Genomic DNA, 24124 nt, shown 5'->3' on the forward strand with positions numbered 1-24124 from the left:
CTTTAGAGAAACATGCAAGGGCAGGCGTGCAAGCACCAGAGACAGACATACACGGGAAGGGGTGCCAGCAGCAGAGACAGACATACAAGGGCAGGTAGGCCAGCTGCAGAGACAGATATACAAGGAGAGGCATGCCAGCAGCAGAGACAGACATACAAGGGCAGGCGGCCAGCAGTAGAGACAGACGTACAAGGGCAGGCAGGCCAGCAGCAGAGACAGACGTACAAGGGCAGGCGGGCCAAGAGCAGAGAAAGACATACAGGGGCAGGCGGGCCAGCAGCTTAGACAGGCATACAGGGGCAGGCGGGCAAACAGCAGAGACAGACATACACGGGCAGGCGGGCCAGCTTTAGGGACAGACATACAAGGGCAGGAGGGCCAGCTTTAGAGACAGACATACAGGGGCAGGCGTGCCAGCAGCAGAGAAAGACATACAAGGGCAAGCGGGCCAGCAGCAGAGACAGACATACAGGGGCTGGTGGCCAGCAGATGAGACAGACTTACAAGGGGAGGCTGCCCTGCAGCAGAGGCAGACATACAAGGGTAGGCTTGCCAGCAGCAGAGACAGACATACAAGGGCAGGCGTGCCAGCAGCACAGACAGACATACAAGGCTAGGCGTGCCAGCAGCAGAGACAGACACACAAGGGCAGGCGTGCCAGCAGCACAGACAGACATACAAGGCTAGGCGTGCCAGCAGCAGAGACAGACATACTTGGGCTGGTGGACCAGCATCAGGGACAGACATACAAGCGGGCCAGCAGCAGAGACAGACATAGAAGGGCCGGCGGGCCAGCATTAGAGACAGACATCCAAGGGCAGGCGAGCCAGCAGCAGAGACACACGTACAAGAGCAGACGGGCCAGCAGCAGAGACAGACATACAAGGGCAGGAAGGCCAGCAGAAGAGACCGACATACACTGGCAGGAGGGCCAGCAGCAGAGACGGACGTACAAGGCAAGGCGGGCCAGCAGCACAGACAGACATACAAGGGCAGGCCGACAAGCAGCACAGACAGACATACAAGGGCAGGCGGGCCAGCTTTAGAGACAGACATAGAAGGGCAGGAGGCCAGCAGCAGAGACAGAGATACATGGGCAGGTGGGCCAGCAGAAGAGACAGACATACAAGGGCAGGCGTGTCAGCTTTAGAGACAGACATACAAGGGCAGGTGGGCCAGCAGCAGAGACAGACATACACGGGAAGGCGTGCCAGCAGCAGAGACAGACATACAAGTGCAGGCGGGCCAGCTGCAGAGACAGACATATAAGGTGAGGCGTGCCAGCAGCAGAGACAGACATACAAGGGCTGGCGTGCCAGCAGCAGAGACAGACATAAACGGGCTGGCGGGCCAGCAGCAGAGACAGACAACAGGCGGTCCAGCATCAGAGACAGACTTACAGAGGCAGTTGGGCCAGCAGCAGAGACAGACATACAGGGGCAGGCGTGCCTGATTTAGAGACAGACATACAAGGGCAGGAAGGCCTCCTTTAGAGACAGACATACAGGGGCAGGCGTGCCAGCATCGGAGACAGACATACAAGGGCAAGCGGGCCAGCAGCAGAGACAGACATACAGGGGCTGGTGGACCAGCATCAGGGACAGATGTACAAGCGGGCCCGCAGCAGAGACAGATGCACAAGGGCAGGCGTGCCAGCAGCAGAGACAGATGTACAAGGACAGGCGGGCCAGCAGTTGAGACAGACATACAAGGGCAGGCGGACCAGCGGGCCAGCAGATGAGACAGACTTACAAGGGCGGGAGGCCATGCAGCAGAGACAGACATACAAGGGTAGGCGTGCCAGCAGCAGAGACAGACATACAAGGGTAGGCGGGCCAGCAGCAGAGACAGACATACACGGGCAGGCGGGCCACTAGCAGAGACAGACGTACAAGAGCAGGCGTGCCAGCAGCAGAGACAGACGTATTAGGGCAGGCAGGCCAACAGCAGAGAAAGACATACAGGGGCTGGTGGGCCAGCATCACGGACAGACGTACAACAGGGCCAGCAGCAGAGACAGACATACAAGGGTAGGCGTGCCAGCAGCAGAGACAGACGTACAAGGGTAGGCGTGCCAGCAGCACAGACAGACATACAAGGGTAGGCGGGCCAGTAGCAGAGACAGACATACACGGGCAGGCGGGCCAGTAGCAGAGACAGACGTACAAGATCAGGCGTGCCAGCAGCAGAGACAGACGTACAAGGGCAGGCGGGCCAACAGAAGAGACAGACATACACAGGCAGGCGGGCCAGCAGATGAGACAGACGTACAAGGGCGGGAGGGCCAGGTTTAGAGACAAACATACATGGGCAGGTGGGCCAGCAGAAGAGACAGACATACAAGAGCAGGCGGGTCAGCTTTAGAGAAACATGCAAGGGCAGGCGTGCAAGCACCAGAGACAGACATACACGGGAAGGGGTGCCAGCAGCAGAGACAGACATACAAGGGCAGGTAGGCCAGCTGCAGAGACAGATATACAAGGAGAGGCGTGCCAGCAGCAGAGACAGACATACAAGGGCAGGCGGCCAGCAGCAGAGACAGACGTAGAAGGGCAGGCAGGCCAGCAGCAGAGACAGACGTACAAGGGCAGGCGGGCCAGCAGCTTAGACAGGCATACAGGGGCAGGCGGGCAAACAGCAGAGACAGACATACACGGGCAGGCGGGCCAGCTTTAGGGACAGACATACAAGGGCAGGAGGGCCAGCTTTAGAGACAGACATACAGGGGCAGGCGTGCCAGCAGCAGAGAAAGACATACAAGGGCAAGCGGGCCAGCAGCAGAGACAGACATACAGGGGCTGGTGGCCAGCAGATGAGACAGACATACAAGGGCAGGCGGGCCAGCAGATGAGACAGACTTACAAGGGAAGGCTGCCCTGCAGCAGAGGCAGACATACAAGGGTAGGCTTGCCAGCAGCAGAGACAGACATACAAGGGCAGGCGTGCCAGCAGCACAGACAGACATACAAGGCTAGGCGTGCCAGCAGCAGAGACAGACACACAAGGGCAAGCGAGCCAGCAGCAGAGACAGACATACTTGGGCTGGTGGACCAGCATCAGGGACAGACATACAAGCGGGCCAGCAGCAGAGACAGACATAGAAGGGCCGGCGGGCCAGCATTAGAGACAGACATCCAAGGGCAGGCGAGCCAGCAGCAGGGACACACGTACAAGAGCAGACGGGCCAGCAGCAGAGACAGACATACAAGGGCAGGAAGGCCAGCAGAAGAGACCGACATACACTGGCAGGAGGGCCAGCAGCAGAGACGGAAGTACAAGGCAAGGCGGGCCAGCAGCACAGACAGACATACAAGGGCAGGCCGACAAGCAGCACAGACAGACATACAAGGGCAGGCGGGCCAGCTTTAGAGACTGACATACAAGGGCAGGCTGCCAGAAGCAGAGACAGACAAACAAGGGTAGGCGGGCAAGCTTTAGAGACAGACATACAAGGGCTGGCGTGCCAGCATTATAGACAGACGTACAAGGACAGGCGGGCCAGCAGCAGACACAGACGTACAAGGGCAGGCGGGCCAGCTTTAGAGACAGACATACAAGGGCTGGCGGGCCAGCCACAGACACCGAAGTACAAGGGCAGGCGGGCCAGCAGATGAGACAGACGTACAAGGGCAGGCGTGCCACCAGCAGAGAGAGACATAAAAGGGTAGGCGGGCCAGCAGCAGACACAGACGTACAAGGGCAGGCGGGCCAGCTTTAGAGACAGACATACACGGGCAGGCGGGCCAGCTTTAGGGACAGACATACAAGGGCAGGAGGGCCAGCTTTAGAGACAGACATACAGGGGCAGGCGTGCCAGCAGCAGAGAAAGACATACAAGGGCAAGCGGGCCAGCAGCAGAGACAGACATACAGGGGCTGGTGGCCAGCAGATGAGACAGACATACAAGGGCAGGCGGGCCAGCAGATGAGACAGACTTACAAGGGGAGGCTGCCCTGCAGCAGAGGCAGACATACAAGGGTAGGCTTGCCAGCAGCAGAGACAGACATACAAGGGCAGGCGTGCCAGCAGCACAGACAGGCATACAAGGCTAGGCGTGCCAGCAGCAGAGACAGACACACAAGGGCAAGCGAGCCAGCAGCAGAGACAGACATACTTGGGCTGGTGGACCAGCATCAGGGACAGACATACAAGCGGGCCAGCAGCAGAGACAGACATAGAAGGGCCGGCGGGCCAGCATTAGAGACAGACATCCAAGGGCAGGCGAGCCAGCAGCAGAGACACACGTACAAGAGCAGACGGGCCAGCAGCAGAGACAGACATACAAGGGCAGGAAGGCCAGCAGAAGAGACCAACATACACTGGCAGGAGGGCCAGCAGCAGAGACGGACGTACAAGGCAAGGCGGGCCAGCAGCACAGACAGACATACAAGGGCAGGCCGACAAGCAGCACAGACAGACATACAAGGGCAGGCGGGCCAGCTTTAGAGACTGACATACAAGGGCAGGCTGCCAGAAGCAGAGACAGACAAACAAGGGCAGGCGGGCAAGCTTTAGAGACAGACATACAAGGGCTGGCGTGCCAGCATTATAGACAGACGTACAAGGACAGGCGGGCCAGCAGCAGACACAGACGTACAAGGGCAGGCGGGCCAGCTTTAGAGACAGACATACAAGGGCTGGCGGGCCAGCCACAGACACCGAAGTACAAGGGCTGGTGGGACAGCACCAGAGACAGAGATATAAGGGCAGGCGTGCCAGCAGATTAGACAGACGTACAAGGGCGGGAAGGCCAGGTTTAGAGACAGATATACATGGGCAGGTGGGCCAGCAGAAGAGACAGACATACAAGGGCAGGCGGGTCAGCTTTAGAGACACATACAAGGGCAGGCGGGCAAGCAGCAGAGACAGACATACAAGGGCAGGTAGGCCAGCTGCAGAGACAGACATACAAGGGCTGGCGGGCCAGCAGCAGAGACAGACATACAAGGAGAGGCGTGCTAGCAGCAGCGACAGACATACAAGGGCAGGCGGGCCAGCTGCAGAGACAGACATACACTGGTAGGCATGCCAGCAGCAGAGACAGACATACACGAGCCGGCGTGCCAGCTTTGGAGACAGACATACAAGGGCAGGGGGGCCAGCAGATGAGACAGACGTACAAGGGCAGGCGTGCCACCAGCAGAGAGAGACATAAAAGGGCAGGCGTGCCAGCAGCAGAGACAGATGTACAAGGGCAGGCAGGCCAGCAGCAGAGACAGACGTACAAGGGCAGGCGGGCCAAGAGCAGAGAAAGACATACAGGGGCAGGCGGGCCAGCAGCTTAGACAGGCATACAGGGGCAGGCGGGCAAACAGCAGAGACAGACATACACGGGCAGGCGGGCCAGCTTTAGGGACAGACATACAAGGGCAGGAGGGCCAGCTTTAGAGACAGACATACAGGGGCTGGCGGGCCAAGAGCAGAGAAAGACATACAAGGGCAAGCGGGCCAGCAGCAGAGACAGACATACAGGGGCTGGTGGCCAGCAGATGAGACAGACTTACAAGGGGAGGCTGCCCTGCAGCAGAGGCAGACATACAAGGGTAGGCTTGCCAGCAGCAGAGACAGACATACAAGGGCAGGCGTGCCAGCAGCACAGACAGACATACAAGGCTAGGCGTGCCAGCAGCAGAGACAGACACACAAGGGCAGGCGTGCCAGCAGCACAGACAGACATACAAGGCTAGGCGTGCCAGCAGCAGAGACAGACATACTTGGGCTGGTGGACCAGCATCAGGGACAGACATACAAGCGGGCCAGCAGCAGAGACAGACATAGAAGGGCCGGCGGGCCAGCATTAGAGACAGACATCCAAGGGCAGGCGAGCCAGCAGCAGAGACACACGTACAAGAGCAGACGGGCCAGCAGCAGAGACAGACATACAAGGGCAGGAAGGCCAGCAGAAGAGACCGACATACACTGGCAGGAGGGCCAGCAGCAGAGACGGACGTACAAGGCAAGGCGGGCCAGCAGCACAGACAGACATACAAGGGCAGGCCGACAAGCAGCACAGACAGACAAACAAGGGCAGGCGGGCCAGCTTTAGAGACAGACATACAAGGGCAGGAGGCCAGCAGCAGAGACAGAGATACATGGGCAGGTGGGCCAGCAGAAGAGACAGACATACAAGGGCAGGCGTGTCAGCTTTAGAGACAGACATACAAGGGCAGGTGGGCCAGCAGCAGAGACAGACATACACGGGAAGGCATGCCAGCAGCAGAGACAGACATACAAGTGCAGGCGGGCCAGCTGCAGAGACAGACATATAAGGTGAGGCGTGCCAGCAGCAGAAACAGACATACAAGGGCTGGCGCGCCAGCAGCAGAGACAGACATAAACGGGCTGGCGAGCCAGCAGCAGAGACAGACAACAGGCGGTCCAGCATCAGAGACAGACTTACAGAGGCAGTTGGGCCAGCAGCAGAGACAGACATACAGGGGCAGGCGTGCCTGATTTAGAGACAGACATACAAGGGCAGGAAGGCCTCCTTTAGAGACAGACATACAGGGGCAGGCGTGCCAGCATCAAAGACAGACAAACACGGGCAAGCAGGCCAGCAGCAGAGACAGACATACAGGGGCTGGTGGACCAGCATCAGGGACAGATGTACAAGCGGGCCCGCAGCAGAGACAGATGCACAAGGGCAGGCGTGCCAGCAGCAGAGACAGATGTACAAGGACAGGCGGGCCAGCAGATGAGACAGACATACAAGGGCAGGCGGGCCAGCGGGCCAGCAGATGAGACAGACTTACAAGGGCGGGAGGCCAAGCAGCAGAGACAGACATACAAGGGTAGGCGTGCCAGCAGCAGAGACAGACATACAAGGGTAGGCGGGCCAGCAGCAGAGACAGACATACACGGGCAGGCGGGCCACTAGCAGAGACAGACGTACAAGAGCAGGCGTGCCAGCAGCAGAGACAGACGTATTAGGGCAGGCAGGCCAACAGCAGAGAAAGACATACAGGGGCTGGTGGGCCGGCATCACGGACAGACGTACAACAGGGCCAGCAGCAGAGACAGACATACAAGGGTAGGCGTGCCAGCAGCAGAGACAGACGTACAAGGGTAGGCGTGCCAGCAGCACAGACAGACATACAAGTGTAGGCGGGCCAGTAGCAGAGACAGACATACACGGGCAGGCGGGCCAGTAGCAGAGACAGACGTACAAGATCAGGCGTGCCAGCAGCAGAGACAGACATACACAGGCAGGCGGGCCAGCAGATGAGACAGACGTACAAGGGCGGGAGGGCCAGGTTTAGAGACAGACATACATGGGCAGGTGGGCCAGCAGAAGAGACAGACATACAAGAGCAGGCGGGTCAGCTTTAGAGAAACATGCAAGGGCAGGCGTGCAAGCACCAGAGACAGACATACACGAGAAGGGGTGCCAGCAGCAGAGACAGACATACACAGGCAGGCGGGCCAGCAGATGAGACAGACGTACAAGGGCGGGAGGGCCAGGTTTAGAGACAGATATACATGGGCAGGTGGGCCAGCAGAAGAGACAGACATACAAGAGCAGGCGGGTCAGCTTTAGAGAAACATGCAAGGGCAGGCGTGCAAGCACCAGAGACAGACATACACGGGAAGGGGTGCCAGCAGCAGAGACAGACATACAAGGGCAGGTAGGCCAGCTGCAGAGACAGATATACAAGGAGAGGCGTGCCAGCAGCAGAGACAGACATACAAGGGCAGGCGGCCAGCAGCAGAGACAGACGTACAAGGGCAGGCAGGCCAGCAGCAGAGACAGACGTACAAGGGCAGGCGGGCCAGCAGCTTAGACAGGCATACAGGGGCAGGCGGGCAAACAGCAGAGACAGACATACACGGGCAGGCGGGCCAGCTTTAGGGACAGACATACAAGGGCAGGAGGGCCAGCTTTAGAGACAGACATACAGGGGCAGGCGTGCCAGCAGCAGAGAAAGACATACAAGGGCAAGCGGGCCAGCAGCAGAGACAGACATACAGGGGCTGGTGGCCAGCAGATGAGACAGACATACAAGGGCAGGCGGGCCAGCAGATGAGACAGACTTACAAGGGGAGGCTGCCCTGCAGCAGAGGCAGACATACAAGGGCAGGCGTGCCAGCAGCACAGACAGACATACAAGGCTAGGCGTGCCAGCAGCAGAGACAGACACACAAGGGCAAGCGAGCCAGCAGCAGAGACAGACATACTTGGGCTGGTGGACCAGCATCAGGGACAGACATACAAGCGGGCCAGCAGCAGAGACAGACATAGAAGGGCCGGCGGGCCAGCATTAGGGACAGACATCCAAGGGCAGGCGAGCCAGCAGCAGAGACACACGTACAAGAGCAGACGGGCCAGCAGCAGAGACAGACATACAAGGGCAGGAAGGCCAGCAGAAGAGACCGACATACACTGGCAGGAGGGCCAGCAGCAGAGACGGACGTACAAGGCAAGGCGGGCCAGCAGCACAGACAGACATACAAGGGCAGGCCGACAAGCAGCACAGACAGACATACAAGGGCAGGCGGGCCAGCTTTAGACACTGACATACAAGGGCAGGCTGCCAGAAGCAGAGACAGACAAACAAGGGCAGGCGGGCAAGCTTTAGAGACAGACATACAAGGGCTGGCGTGCCAGCATTATAGACAGACGTACAAGGACAGGCGGGCCAGCAGCAGACACAGACGTACAAGGGCAGGCGGGCCAGCTTTAGAGACAGACATACAAGGGCTGGCGGGCCAGCCACAGACACCGAAGTACAAGGGCAGGCGGGCCAGCAGATGAGACAGACGTACAAGGGCAGGCGTGCCACCAGCAGAGAGAGACATAAAAGGGTAGGCGGGCCAGCAGCAGACACAGACGTACAAGGGCAGGCGGGCCAGCTTTAGAGACAGACATACACGGGCAGGCGGGCCAGCTTTAGGGACAGACATACAAGGGCAGGAGGGCCAGCTTTAGAGACAGACATACAGGGGCAGGCGTGCCAGCAGCAGAGAAAGACATACAAGGGCAAGCGGGCCAGCAGCAGAGACAGACATACAGGGGCTGGTGGCCAGCAGATGAGACAGACATACAAGGGCAGGCGGGCCAGCAGATGAGACAGACTTACAAGGGGAGGCTGCCCTGCAGCAGAGGCAGACATACAAGGGTAGGCTTGCCAGCAGCAGAGACAGACATACAAGGGCAGGCGTGCCAGCAGCACAGACAGGCATACAAGGCTAGGCGTGCCAGCAGCAGAGACAGACATACATGGAGAGGCGGGCCAGCAGCAGAGACAGACTTACAAGGGGAGGCTGCCCTGCAGCAGAGGCAGACATACAAGGGCAGGCGTGCCAGCAGCACAGACAGGCATACAAGGCTAGGCGTGCCAGCAGCAGAGACAGACACACAAGGGCAAGCGAGCCAGCAGCAGAGACAGACATACTTGGGCTGGTGGACCAGCATCAGGGACAGACATACAAGCGGGCCAGCAGCAGAGACAGACATAGAAGGGCCGGCGGGCCAGCATTAGAGACAGACATCCAAGGGCAGGCGAGCCAGCAGCAGAGACACACGTACAAGAGCAGACGGGCCAGCAGCAGAGACAGACATACAAGGGCAGGAAGGCCAGCAGAAGAGACCGACATACACTGGCAGGAGGGCCAGCAGCAGAGACGGACGTACAAGGCAAGGCAGGCCAGCAGCACAGACAGACATACAAGGGCAGGCCGACAAGCAGCACAGACAGACATACAAGGGCAGGCGGGCCAGCTTTAGAGACTGACATACAAGGGCAGGCTGCCAGAAGCAGAGACAGACAAACAAGGGCAGGCGGGCAAGCTTTAGAGACAGACATACAAGGGCTGGCGTGCCAGCATTATAGACAGACGTACAAGGACAGGCGGGCCAGCAGCAGACACAGACGTACAAGGGCAGGCGGGCCAGCTTTAGAGACAGACATACAAGGGCTGGCGGGCCAGCCACAGACACCGAAGAACAAGGGCAGGCGGGCCAGCAGATGAGACAGACGTACAAGGGCAGGCGTGCCACCAGCAGAGAGAGACATAAAAGGGTAGGCGGGCCAGCAGCAGACACAGACGTACAAGGGCAGGCGGGCCAGCTTTAGAGACAGACATACACGGGCAGGCGGGCCAGCTTTAGGGACAGACATACAAGGGCAGGAGGGCCAGCTTTAGAGACAGACATACAGGGGCAGGCGTGCCAGCAGCAGAGAAAGACATACAAGGGCAAGCGGGCCAGCAGCAGAGACAGACATACAGGGGCTGGTGGCCAGCAGATGAGACAGACATACAAGGGCAGGCGGGCCGGCAGATGAGACAGACTTACAAGGGGAGGCTGCCCTGCAGCAGAGGCAGACATACAAGGGTAGGCTTGCCAGCAGCAGAGACAGACATACAAGGGCAGGCGTGCCAGCAGCACAGACAGGCATACAAGGCTAGGCGTGCGAGCAGCAGAGACAGACACACAAGGGCAAGCGAGCCAGCAGCAGAGACAGACATACTTGGGCTGGTGGACCAGCATCAGGGACAGACATACAAGCGGGCCAACAGCAGAGACAGACATAGAAGGGCCGGCGGGCCAGCATTAGAGACAGACATCCAAGGGCAGGCGAGCCAGCAGCAGAGACACACGTACAAGAGCAGACGGGCCAGCAGCAGAGACAGACATACAAGGGCAGGAAGGCCAGCAGAAGAGACCGACATACACTGGCAGGAGGGCCAGCAGCAGAGACGGACGTACAAGGCAAGGCGGGCCAGCAGCACAGACAGACATACAAGGGCAGGCCGACAAGCAGCACAGACAGACATACAAGGGCAGGCGGGCCAGCTTTAGAGACTGACATACAAGGGCAGGCTGCCAGAAGCAGAGACAGACAAACAAGGGCAGGCGGGCCACTAGCAGAGACAGACGTACAAGAGCAGGCGTGCCAGCAGCAGAGACAGACGTATTAGGGCAGGCAGGCCAACAGCAGAGAAAGACATACAGGGGCTGGTGGGCCGGCATCACGGACAGACGTACAACAGGGCCAGCAGCAGAGACAGACATACAAGGGTAGGCGTGCCAGCAGCAGAGACAGACGTACAAGGGTAGGCGTGCCAGCAGCACAGACAGACATACAAGTGTAGGCGGGCCAGTAGCAGAGACAGACATACACGGGCAGGCGGGCCAGTAGCAGAGACAGACGTACAAGATCAGGCGTGCCAGCAGCAGAGACAGACATACACAGGCAGGCGGGCCAGCAGATGAGACAGACGTACAAGGGCGGGAGGGCCAGGTTTAGAGACAGACATACATGGGCAGGTGGGCCAGCAGAAGAGACAGACATACACAGGCAGGCGGGCCAGCAGATGAGACAGACGTACAAGGGCGGGAGGGCCAGGTTTAGAGACAGACATACAGGGGCAGGCGTGCCAGCAGCAGAGAAAGACATACAAGGGCAAGCGGGCCAGCAGCAGAGACAGACATACAGGGGCTGGTGGCCAGCAGATGAGACAGACATACAAGGGCAGGCGGGCCAGCAGATGAGACAGACTTACAAGGGGAGGCTGCCCTGCAGCAGAGGCAGACATACAAGGGCAGGCGTGCCAGCAGCACAGACAGACATACAAGGCTAGGCGTGCCAGCAGCAGAGACAGACACACAAGGGCAAGCGAGCCAGCAGCAGAGACAGACATACTTGGGCTGGTGGACCAGCATCAGGGACAGACATACAAGCGGGCCAGCAGCAGAGACAGACATAGAAGGGCCGGCGGGCCAGCATTAGAGACAGACATCCAAGGGCAGGCGAGCCAGCAGCAGAGACACACGTACAAGAGCAGACGGGCCAGCAGCAGAGACAGACATACAAGGGCAGGAAGGCCAGCAGAAGAGACCGACATACACTGGCAGGAGGGCCAGCAGCAGAGACGGACGTACAAGGCAAGGCGGGCCAGCAGCACAGACAGACATACAAGGGCAGGCCGACAAGCAGCACAGACAGACATACAAGGGCAGGCGAGCCAGCTTTAGACACTGACATACAAGGGCAGGCTGCCAGAAGCAGAGACAGACAAACAAGGGCAGGCGGGCAAGCTTTAGAGACAGACATACAAGGGCTGGCGTGCCAGCATTATAGACAGACGTACAAGGACAGGCGGGCCAGCAGCAGACACAGACGTATAAGGGCAGGCGGGCCAGCTTTAGAGACAGACATACAAGGGCTGGCGGGCCAGCCACAGACACCGAAGTACAAGGGCAGGCGGGCCAGCAGATGAGACAGACGTACAAGGGCAGGCGTGCCACCAGCAGAGAGAGACATAAAAGGGTAGGCGGGCCAGCAGCAGACACAGACGTACAAGGGCAGGCGGGCCAGCTTTAGAGACAGACATACACGGGCAGGCGGGCCAGCTTTAGGGACAGACATACAAGGGCAGGAGGGCCAGCTTTAGAGACAGACATACAGGGGCAGGCGTGCCAGCAGCAGAGAAAGACATACAAGGGCAAGCGGGCCAGCAGCAGAGACAGACATACAGGGGCTGGTGGCCAGCAGATGAGACAGACATACAAGGGCAGGCGGGCCAGCAGATGAGACAGACTTACAAGGGGAGGCTGCCCTGCAGCAGAGGCAGACATACAAGGGTAGGCTTGCCAGCAGCAGAGACAGACATACAAGGGCAGGCGTGCCAGCAGCACAGACAGGCATACAAGGCTAGGCGTGCCAGCAGCAGAGACAGACATACATGGAGAGGCGGGCCAGCAGCAGAGACAGACTTACAAGGGGAGGCTGCCCTGCAGCAGAGGCAGACATACAAGGGCAGGCGTGCCAGCAGCACAGACAGGCATACAAGGCTAGGCGTGCCAGCAGCAGAGACAGACACACAAGGGCAAGCGAGCCAGCAGCAGAGACAGACATACTTGGGCTGGTGGACCAGCATCAGGGACAGACATACAAGCGGGCCAGCAGCAGAGACAGACATAGAAGGGCCGGCGGGCCAGCATTAGAGACAGACATCCAAGGGCAGGCGAGCCAGCAGCAGAGACACACGTACAAGAGCAGACGGGCCAGCAGCAGAGACAGACATACAAGGGCAGGAAGGCCAGCAGAAGAGACCGACATACACTGGCAGGAGGGCCAGCAGCAGAGACGGACGTACAAGGCAAGGCAGGCCAGCAGCACAGACAGACATACAAGGGCAGGCCGACAAGCAGCACAGACAGACATACAAGGGCAGGCGGGCCAGCTTTAGAGACTGACATACAAGGGCAGGCTGCCAGAAGCAGAGACAGACAAACAAGGGCAGGCGGGCAAGCTTTAGAGACAGACATACAAGGGCTGGCGTGCCAGCATTATAGACAGACGTACAAGGACAGGCGGGCCAGCAGCAGACACAGACGTACAAGGGCAGGCGGGCCAGCTTTAGAGACAGACATACAAGGGCTGGCGGGCCAGCCACAGACACCGAAGAACAAGGGCAGGCGGGCCAGCAGATGAGACAGACGTACAAGGGCAGGCGTGCCACCAGCAGAGAGAGACATAAAAGGGTAGGCGGGCCAGCAGCAGACACAGACGTACAAGGGCAGGCGGGCCAGCTTTAGAGACAGACATACACGGGCAGGCGGGCCAGCTTTAGGGACAGACATACAAGGGCAGGAGGGCCAGCTTTAGAGACAGACATACAGGGGCAGGCGTGCCAGCAGCAGAGAAAGACATACAAGGGCAAGCGGGCCAGCAGCAGAGACAGACATACAGGGGCTGGTGGCCAGCAGATGAGACAGACATACAAGGGCAGGCGGGCCGGCAGATGAGACAGACTTACAAGGGGAGGCTGCCCTGCAGCAGAGGCAGACATACAAGGGTAGGCTTGCCAGCAGCAGAGACAGACATACAAGGGCAGGCGTGCCAGCAGCACAGACAGGCATACAAGGCTAGGCGTGCGAGCAGCAGAGACAGACACACAAGGGCAAGCGAGCCAGCAGCAGAGACAGACATACTTGGGCTGGTGGACCAGCATCAGGGACAGACATACAAGCGGGCCAACAGCAGAGACAGACATAGAAGGGCCGGCGGGCCAGCATTAGAGACAGACATCCAAGGGCAGGCGAGCCAGCAGCAGAGACACACGTACAAGAGCAGACGGGCCAGCAGCAGAGACAGACATACAAGGAGAGGCGTGCCAGCAGCAGAGACAGACATACAAGGGCAGGCGGCCAGCAGCAGAGACAGACGTACAAGGGCAGGCAGGCCAGCAGCAGAGACAGACGTACAAGGGCAGGCGGGCCAGCAGCTTAGACAGGCATACAGGGGCAGGCGGGCAAACAGCAGAGACAGACATACACGGGCAGGCGGGCCAGCTTTAGGGACAGACATACAAGGGCAGGAGGGCCAGCTTTAGAGACAGACATACAGGGGCAGGCGTGCCAGCAGCAGAGAAAGACATACAAGGGCAAGCGGGCCAGCAGTAGAGACAGACATACAGGGGCTGGTGGCCAGCAGATGAGACAGACATACAAGGGCAGGCGGGCCAGCAGATGAGACAGACTTACAAGGGGAGGCTGCCCTGCAGCAGAGGCAGACATACAAGGGTAGGCTTGCCAGCAGCAGAGACAAACATACAAGGGCAGGCGTGCCAGCAGCACAGACAGACATACAAGGCTAGGCGTGCCAGCAGCAGAGACAGACACACAAGGGCAAGCGAGCCAGCAGCAGAGACAGACATACTTGGGCTGGTGGACCAGCATCAGGGACAGACATACAAGCGGGCCAGCAGCAGAGACAGACATAGAAGGGCCGGCGGGCCAGCATTAGAGACAGACATCCAAGGGCAGGCGAGCCAGCAGCAGAGACACACGTACAAGAGCAGACGGGCCAGCAGCAGAGACAGACATACAAGGGCAGGAAGGCCAGCAGAAGAGACCGACATACACTGGCAGGAGGGCCAGCAGCAGAGACAGACGTACAAGGCAAGGCGGGCCAGCAGCACAGACAGCCATCTGTATATAAAGCCATAACTCGCCTTCATAAGATTGTAAGCCAGATACACCAGAATCCAGGCACCTGGACTTGGTCCGGTTGGTTTTGGAGTGTATTATCTACCTTTGGATGGAGGGTCCTATCCTTCCTAGGTATTGGCCTTCTCATACTATTCAGTTGCTGTCTATGCCTGCAATGTGGACCAGCGATTTGTGGTCTGTGTGCCACATCGTGTATTACACATCAAGGTTTTCGCTCAAGATCGCGGATGAAGAAAGAAGAAGAAATGATGCTCCATGAGCAAATCGATGGATTAATGAAGATTGATGTTTCTTGACGGGCAAGTAGGGGACAAGGAGGGAATGTGGAAATGTGGATTTCCCTGATCAGTTATGTCCCCTATCTTGGACCCCAACGGTTCTATATGGTTCTATATGCATGTTACAAGTACATGTATGTTCCCTTCAGTTCCAGTTTCGAAGACGCAAACACATGTGCGTCCACCGTTAACATGTCCTCTGTCAGATCCGCCATGAATGGGCTGGATATTCGATTCCTAAGTATGAAAGGCCACCGACTTTATATGGCTAAGTTACTCCATTTTTACAGTTCAGGCAAGTAGGCCCGATTCTGTCCTCAAAGCCTTTCCCTGCTCTCTGCCTCTGACAGCTTCAGCTTGAGCTTGCATCTGTGACCATGAACTTTGTCTCATTCTCTGCGCGGCTCACGAAGCCTGACATCAGCCTATTCTCTGCCAAGAGCTGTATTTCACCTTCGAATTATCTGCTTCCCCCTCAGCCGATGCATTCCTGCCTAGTAGCTTAAGTAAACATTCCTCCAGTTACCAAGCAAAAGGCCCGGTTTCTCTGCCCTCATGCAAGTAATTCATAGCCCTGTCACCATGGAATATTCCCATCCCCTCGCATTCAGTGTAGACACTTAGACGCTTGTACACACACACACAGTCAGTATAGAATAGATTCTGTCCGAGAGCCCTTCCCTTGTGGATAACACAGTTCTTTAAACATAGGATATTAGATATGATTTGGGATTAGGTTGACATAACCCCAGACTTTTGTCTCCACATGTAGAGCTAAATGTCAAGTCCCTTTCACCCTCTAGTTGCACGTCAATCACACGTCATGCTGCTGCGCGCGCATCTCTGCCAAGTATTTCTGCTGACATTGCGAAATCATCTCCAGGTATCCACCCACACTTCTGTGGTAAATAAAATATACCGGACTGAATTTCATACGGGATCTTAAATAAAGTAAAATAGCTCAAAATAACAAGAGGCAGAATCCGTGGTATAAGAGGTTTTCTAAATGGGCTTTATTCCATTCAAAATGGCCGACTCGAGTCGCGGCCTTCAGGTTCCGTCACCACGAGGGTTCAGGAAGTGAAGTACAATAATTTATTGACAGACATGTATTTTTATAATAAGTGCATTACAATGAAACGAATGTAAAAGGCGTAACATTTGATAAGAAAAATGACGTGACAGTGACATAATCGAAACTAGGCGTAACAAGGAATAAAAGAAACATGATTGGTTAAGATTATCAGACATAGGTGGATCTATAAGATAATACTTGGCATAGATGCGCGCGCAGCAGCATGACGTGTAATTGACGTGCAACTAGGGGGTGAAGGGGACTTGACATTTAGCTCTACATGTGGAGACGAGAAGTCTGGGGGGTCAAGTCAACCTAATCCCAAATCATATCTACCATCCTATGTTTGGAGAACTATGTTATCCACAAGGAAGGACTCTCGGACAGAATCTATTCTATACTAACTGTGTGTGCGTGTACAAGCGTCTAAGTGTCTATATGAGATGCGAGGGGCAGAAAACTTTCCATGGCAGCAGGACTATGAATCACTTGCAGGAGGACGGAAAGGCTGAGTCCTTGCTTGTGAGCTAAAGGAAATGTTTACCTAAATCACTAGACAGGAATGCATCGGCTGAAGAGCAAAATAGATAATTCGAAGGTGAAATACAACTTCTTGGCAGGCAGGCGAAAACTGGCCGAGGCAGACATCGTTAGCTGCACAGGGAGTAGGACAAAGTTCATGGATACAGATGCGAGCTCAAGCTGAAGCTGTCAGAGACAGAGAGCAGGGAAAGGCTTTGAGGACAGAATCGGGCCTACTTGCCTGAACTGTAAAAATGGAGTAACTTAGCCATATAAAGTCGGTGGCCTTTCATACCTAGGAATCGAATATCCAGCCCATCGATGGCGGATCTGACAGAGAACATGTTGACGGTAGACACACATATGTTTGCGTCTTAGAAACTGGAACTGGAGGGAACATACATGTACTTGTAACATGCATATAGAACCGTTGGGGTCCAAGATAGGGGACATAACTGATCAGGAAAATCCACATTTCCACATTCCCTCCTTGTCCCCTTCTTGCCCTTCAAGAGACATCAATCTTCATCATTCCATCGATTTGCTCATGGAGCATCATTTCTTCTTCCTTCTTCTTCCGGCATTCTGAACGAGACCTTGGTGGTGGAATACACGATGTGGCACACAGACCACAAATCGCTGGTCCACATTGTAGACATAGACAGCAACTGAATAGTATGAGAAGGCCAATACCTAGGAAGGATAGAACTCTCCATCCCCAGGCTGATATCACACTCCAAAACCACCCGGACCACGTCCAAATGCCTGGATTCTCGTGTATCTGGCTTACAATCTTATGAAGGCGTGTTATAGCTTTATATACAGATGGCGAATTTTCTGGTATGAATATGCAGCAGCTGGATCCGATGACCCTGCAAGCTCCGCCCCTATCGGCCAGGATGACGTCAAGGACAAGACGATTCTGGAGAACAACAATTCTCATCACTGATTGTTCCTCTGTCAGATTGCCTAGGGCGGCTATAGTCTCGTTTACTACAGCTTCAAGAGTCTTGGTGAGTCTGCGTATCAGCTTACTATTTGATATAGTACCTATATAGGGAAAGATACCTTTATTGAAATCTACATATTTGTCCCATGCTGTCTCAGTATAATCGACAACTGGGAGATCTCTTCGCTCTCTATTGTGTACTAAATGAACATTTCGATAATAATCAGGGGGAGCTAGGAAAACAGGTGGCAAAAGGAATGCTATGTAACAGGTACCATCCCAATCTAGAGGCAGACGCATATATGCCATCTGGCCACATATGAAGTAAGAATGGCGAGAAGCTCTAAATGAAGATTTACCTTGATCACTATATTCTACTATAGTAACGCATTGGCTATGGCCCATATGTATGGAACCAACTTTTCTCACACATAATTCACCCTTAACTGGAAATACTGACATAGTGGGCAGAATTAGTTCAACTTCGGATTTGACATTCAAAATCATAAGATTAGGCGTAAAATTACCTAATTTATACACTTCATTTTCTAAATCAGTTCCTGTTCTACTGGGGTGACCCTCCTTATTAGGGTGACAGACTTTGAATAAATAATATTTAAAAGTCTGAGAGCGTGATATTTTATTTACCACAGAATGGCGCCCGAACAGTTTAATCTCTTTCCCCACACGCCGGAGATGAAGGTCCAGTTTTGCCCCCTTCCATAGCCGTGATGGACTTCAAGCGTGCACGTCGCGGGTTTTCCCGCCAACTCCCTCAGGCAACCGAAGGGGACAGACTGCGACCAGGCATCCATACGAGGCGGTGAGGAACGCAGATTGTCTACCCAGAGCCCACCTGCGAGAGAGCTGCGTCTGAGGTATACAGAGGCCCACCAGGTTTTCAAAGTCCCGATGTCCAGAGGGTCCGATGTCCGCAGTCGTCGAGTCCAGTCCATTCTCTGAGGCCTTCCGTTTCAAGGAGCTACTCGGTGAGTACCATCGCCGGGGAGGCGTGTTGACGCGCACATAGGTTGTGCCGGTCAAGACGGATTTGGGTACACAAATCCGGTCTGCACTGTTCAGCAGTGTATATGTACTGTTTAGCAGTATATCAAGTATTCCGAAGTATTCAGTTATTGTCAAGAATTCAGCGTGGTGATTAGTTAGGCAGACTGTCATCATTGTCGGTCGTTGTTAAAATGTTTAATGTTTAATGTTTAAAGTGTTCAAATATTGTGGTATGAATGATTGTTCATTGTTCACTGTTCATTATTGTGCCTTTTGTACCAAGTGTGTTCAAGACAAAGTGTTCAAGATTAAGTATCAGATCAGTTGTCAATATGCCGCTCTTTTCGAAGTTAAGACAGATTACTACTAGAAAAGGGGTGCTTGAAGAAGCAGTTCCTATTCCTCCTAGGGACACTCCAGGGCAAATAATGTATCACAAGCATGGCTTAGACGCCATATTATTCCTTGATCTATGGGTGGATTACACCAAAGAGTTACCAGAAAGTCAGAGATGGCCCGTAGCTGGGACCTGGGATGCTGAATGTATCATGAAAGTCGAAGAAGAGTTGTGGAAGAGGAAAGCTAGACAGTCACAGAAAGACGCTGTTGAATTATGGCGTAAAGAATAGCATAGACGCACAGAGTAAGCGCTCAGAAAAGAAGAGAAAAGTAGGGAGGATTCAGACAAAGCCCGAGAAAACGTGTTAGTTGAGGAAGGTATACGAGTAAAAGCAGGACAAGTAGATGGACAACGAAACACTCTTATGAAAGAGAAAATGTAGACCAGCTTGGAAGGATGCCATTGAGTTTTTGGCGCAAGGCGTCACATAGAAGGTCAGAGTAAGTGTTTCACGAAGCAGAGAGAAGTGGACTGGTGTCTGGAAAAGCCAAGGATGAGATGTTACAGGAGGAATTTGAGCTGGTAAAATGAGCGCAGGCTGACAGAAAAAGAAATACTGACGTTGCTGGTATTTATCCCGTCCTTTCAGAGGACCTAGCAAGAGTGGCCCCAGTAGAAAGACCAGTTAGAGTGTAACAGCAAGTACAGCGATACAAATAATAATGATATAGTAGCCCAAAGGTTCTTGAGCCCCCTACCAAATGAACAGCGCATAGCTGGTGTTTACATGGTCCAACATTTGACTACGTTGTCAATAGGAAATTGAGAGGGGTGCAGCTAGAGAAGGAGCAACTCCTGTGATTTGATGACACCCCTAATGTACAAAGTGTTAACGAAAAATAATTAGTGACAAGTTTAGCTTGGAAAAAGAATTGTGGGTATTTCGAATTTGCAAATTTTTCATGAATACAGGTTTGTGTTCTTGATGGTCCAGTGAGCAAATGTGCTGGGTCAAGTCGGTAAGATTATGACCCCCTGAGTGCAAATTGTATGTAAAAATAATTTTTCAATTGAGCGAATTATTGCAGTTTTTATGGAATTGAGTAGTCTTTTTGTCTTTGACAGCTTCAGAGTGAGGAGAAGGTGGGGGCCGTGTAGAGCAGAATGTGATACAGAAATCGGAGACAGATTCTGACCTTGTAGCCAGTGTAGGTGGGGGCCGATGAGAGGAGCAGAACAGGGCACTGCTTAGAAGGCTTCTCTGACATCGCATCTGTGTAATGCCTGCAGCTGGAGAGCCTTGGGGCCAGGAGTAGGAAAAACAAACAAAAGATGGCTGGCAGCCCAGGCTCAGGCCGCGCTGAGGGGCTATTTTTAACTTCTCTGATAAGACAGGGCAGCTGAGAAATGTAAGTCGAGAAAGATTCCCTTGTTCTATTCTGTGCAAAACAAGTGCCCCGAGGAAATGTCTATGGAGAAGATTTGTTTTATTTTTTAGCAATTGTTATATTGCTTCTGGTCAGAAAGTAAAATGTTGCTCTTGCTTGGAATTTTAAGGGCTATGTGCCTATATAAAAACGATTTTCAAATTCAGACATTTTTGAATTGTGGCCACAAGCTGCCACCAGTTGCATTGGATAAATGATCCAGTGGTTACGGGTCAGTGAGGAAAGATGTGGGATGCATCTTCGACTAGGACATGAGGGTACATTGTGTACAAAGAAGCATAGCACATTTTTATAAAAAAAAAAAAAAAAAAAAAAAAGAGACAGGTTCGTGTGTTCGTCATTTTTTGATTATTGTTGCTGATCCTGTGTGTCAGACTTGACGCGGTCATCATTGGGATGACCCACTGCCAGATGGGGTTGTATAGGGCAGGTAAATAAGTTATTGATTATAAGCCTGACAAATTAAGCAGGCTAGAATGTTCGCATCTGAGCTGTAGGTACTGTAATTATGCATCGCTGCTCATTTATATATGTTAGTGTAATTATCTATGCTTTCTGTGCCCGGTATACTGATGGCTTGGCACAATTACTAAATTTCACAGACATGATATTACCATTATCATGCTGTCAAAATAGCAGACAACACGTTATCAGTGTATGTCTAATTGGTGTTGGAGATGAATGAAACAAAAGAAAAAGGCTATGCAAGACTAAAATATTTTTCACATAACTGCCTTTCTCTTATAGACGGGCAGCCTCGGTCATATGTTTCCAGATTGGACATTAAGGAACAATTATGATCTGTGCACTCGCATCTTAACTCTTGAAGGCCTGTTTTAAATAAGGACTGCCACCACAGAGTGACAAATAAGGCTCGGTATTTAGGGTAATGAGAAAATATCTGACAGGATTTCCTTTTTAAAGTTTGCTTTAGTAAGCTCATTCTTGTGAGTGGTGGCCCCAAAAGTTGACTTGTTTTTGAATTAGGCTATTTATTGTATAGGTGGAAATTATTGCACATTGACTGATTTCTTTAGCAGATAAATTATTAATTATCAACATTAACAACTGTTCTTAAACTTGGTTTTCCGAATATTTAGGTAATTTAGCATTCCTATTAGGGCCTCCTAGCATTAATATTGACTTCAGGTTGGTGTAGGTTCATGTACTAGGGACATTTGCATATGAGATGTCATTTGGCTAGCTTATGAGCTAACACAATGAGGTTTGTACATTAATTTGAAGGATTTCTCGCCGTTTCACATACGCTGTGTATCTCCTATAATTTTGCTTACGCCCAGTAGCTACACACAGGGATTAATAGTATTGTCAAGACACAGGGTTTGATAGTGTTTGACACTTTCTGCTGGCCCCTGAGGAGGTTCGCTTCCCGCTAGCCCCTTAAGAAATTAAGCCCCTTAGAAATTAGCCCCCTTAGAAATTAAGCCAAGGAAATAGGTATGGTGTTTTCCCCTTTTTCTCATGTTTTATTGTGATCTTTCAGGGGAATTAGTCCAAGCCCCTAAATACAGCTTCTACTAAAGTCCTCCCTTGGACACAAGAACACACTGTGGCATTTGAAGAATTAAAGAGAGCTTTATGTCAAGCACCAGTTTTAGCAAACCCTGATTACAACAAATCGTTTATGTTTTTGTGACAGAGCGGGATGGAACAGCACTATCTGTCCTAACACAAGATCATGCAGGAAAACACGAGCCCTGTGCTTATCTTTCTAGTACATTAGACCCAGTAGCACAGGCTTTGCCTGCGTGCCTAAATCAGTTGCAGTAACGGCCTTAGCCATAAGACAAAGTGACTCGATAGTGCTGGGCCACCCTCTGACAGTACAAGTACCACACGCAGTAGAGGTTCTCTTGAACCGGACACAAACACAACACCTGACTGTAGCTAGACTGACGGATTATGAGCTGACGTTATTTCAACCACACATAGAGATCAGACGATGCAACATACTGAATCCCGCTACCCTTTTGCCCTCCAGTACAGAAAGCGTTTCACCACACAACTGTGTTGAAGTAATACATACCGTGACTAAACCAAGACAAGACTTGACAGATGTTGCACTCCCAGACCCCGAGCTAACACTATATGTTGACGGCTCATGCATGAGGACAGGGGCGGGAGAATTAGTGGCAGCATATGCAGTGACTGCTGATACTGTAATAATAGAGACTAAAAGAATAGACATATTGTCAGCACAAGCAGCAGAGCTCATCGCCCTGACACAAGCGTGCATAAGAGCTAAGCACCTGAGAGTAAACATTTACACCGATTTTGTGGAGAGAAAGAGGTTTCTTGACCTCTCATGGGGCCAAGATACAGCATGGCCCCTTATTCAAGCCCTACTGGAAGCAATACATTTACCAACAGCCATAGCTATCCTAAAATGTAAAGCACATACTAGAGCCACAGATACCATTTCCCAAGGCAATGATCTGGCAGACCGAACTGCTAAACAGACAGCTCAGACCCCACTAGACATGACAAAATCACAGATACTATCACTGTCCAAAGCCATGACAGTTAGGGATCCTTCCAGGGATGTACAAGACATTCAGACACATGCTACTGTAGACGAATTAAAGAAATGATCGGAACAAGGAGGGGTACTGACTGATCAAGGTTGGATGACAAAGGGCAAATCCACATAGTTTCTTTCTGATTCAAGGGTACAAGTGATTATAAATACCACACATAGTCCTGCACACTTAGGAGAGAAAGCAATGATAGATAGCTTACAGAATATATGGTTCAACAAGCACCTGCGTGCAGCAGCGAAACAAAAGGTCAGAACATGTATGATCTGTTGCCAATTCAATGCAGGTAAAGGCATTCCGATGGAACAAGGTGGATTCCATCCACCTGACCACCCTTTTGAAGTGCTCCAAATGGATTATATCCAAATAAACAGATGTAGAGGTTACAAATATGTCCTGGTACTAATGAAGCAGGTGTCCCTTCTGTTAGGGTATACCTGGAAATTCCATTGTGTGCGACATCCTGAAGCAGCAGGCCTTGTAGAAAGACATAATCAGACATTAAAAATTTGCGCAGACAAAGGTATAGACTGGATGGTAACCCTGCCGGTTGCCCTCTTTTACATGCGAATTGTAGCTCATTCTAGAACAGGCTTATCTCCCTATGAAGTGGTCTTTGGTAGACCACCAAAATATGTGGGCACTACAATGCCTAAAAGAGTACTTATGTTGACAGTAACATGCTGACAGATTACCTGGCTTCCTTGATGTCTGCACTACTCTCTTGTTGTTCGCAGGTTGCTGCCGCCTTCCCTGACAACACCCAGGTCAAAGAATACTCCATCGCTCCTGGATGACAGGCGCCGAAGTCAGTGCTCTGGACCACGGGGACGGCCGTTAAAGTCAAAGTGCACCTTCACCACTCTTTTACAAAGGAAAAAAAAACTTTGAACTTGGATTTTGAACAACATTTTCTAGAGGAGAATGCCCAGAAGTTTCCACAAAGCTAAACCTTGATTCAAAAAGTCAGAACCCGTTTGATCAATT

General features: G+C 53.1%; 1 protein-coding gene across 1 annotated transcript in view; it reads right to left on the bottom strand.

Moving 5' to 3' along the window:
* The window catches only part of LOC146839227 (uncharacterized), a 298742-nt gene that overhangs the window by 177890 nt on the left and 96728 nt on the right, over window positions 1-24124 (bottom strand). The window lies entirely within an intron of this gene.

This window comes from Triturus cristatus, chromosome 4_2 (assembly GCF_964204655.1).
Source record: "Triturus cristatus chromosome 4_2, aTriCri1.1, whole genome shotgun sequence".
Lineage (NCBI taxonomy): Eukaryota > Metazoa > Chordata > Amphibia > Caudata > Salamandridae > Triturus > Triturus cristatus.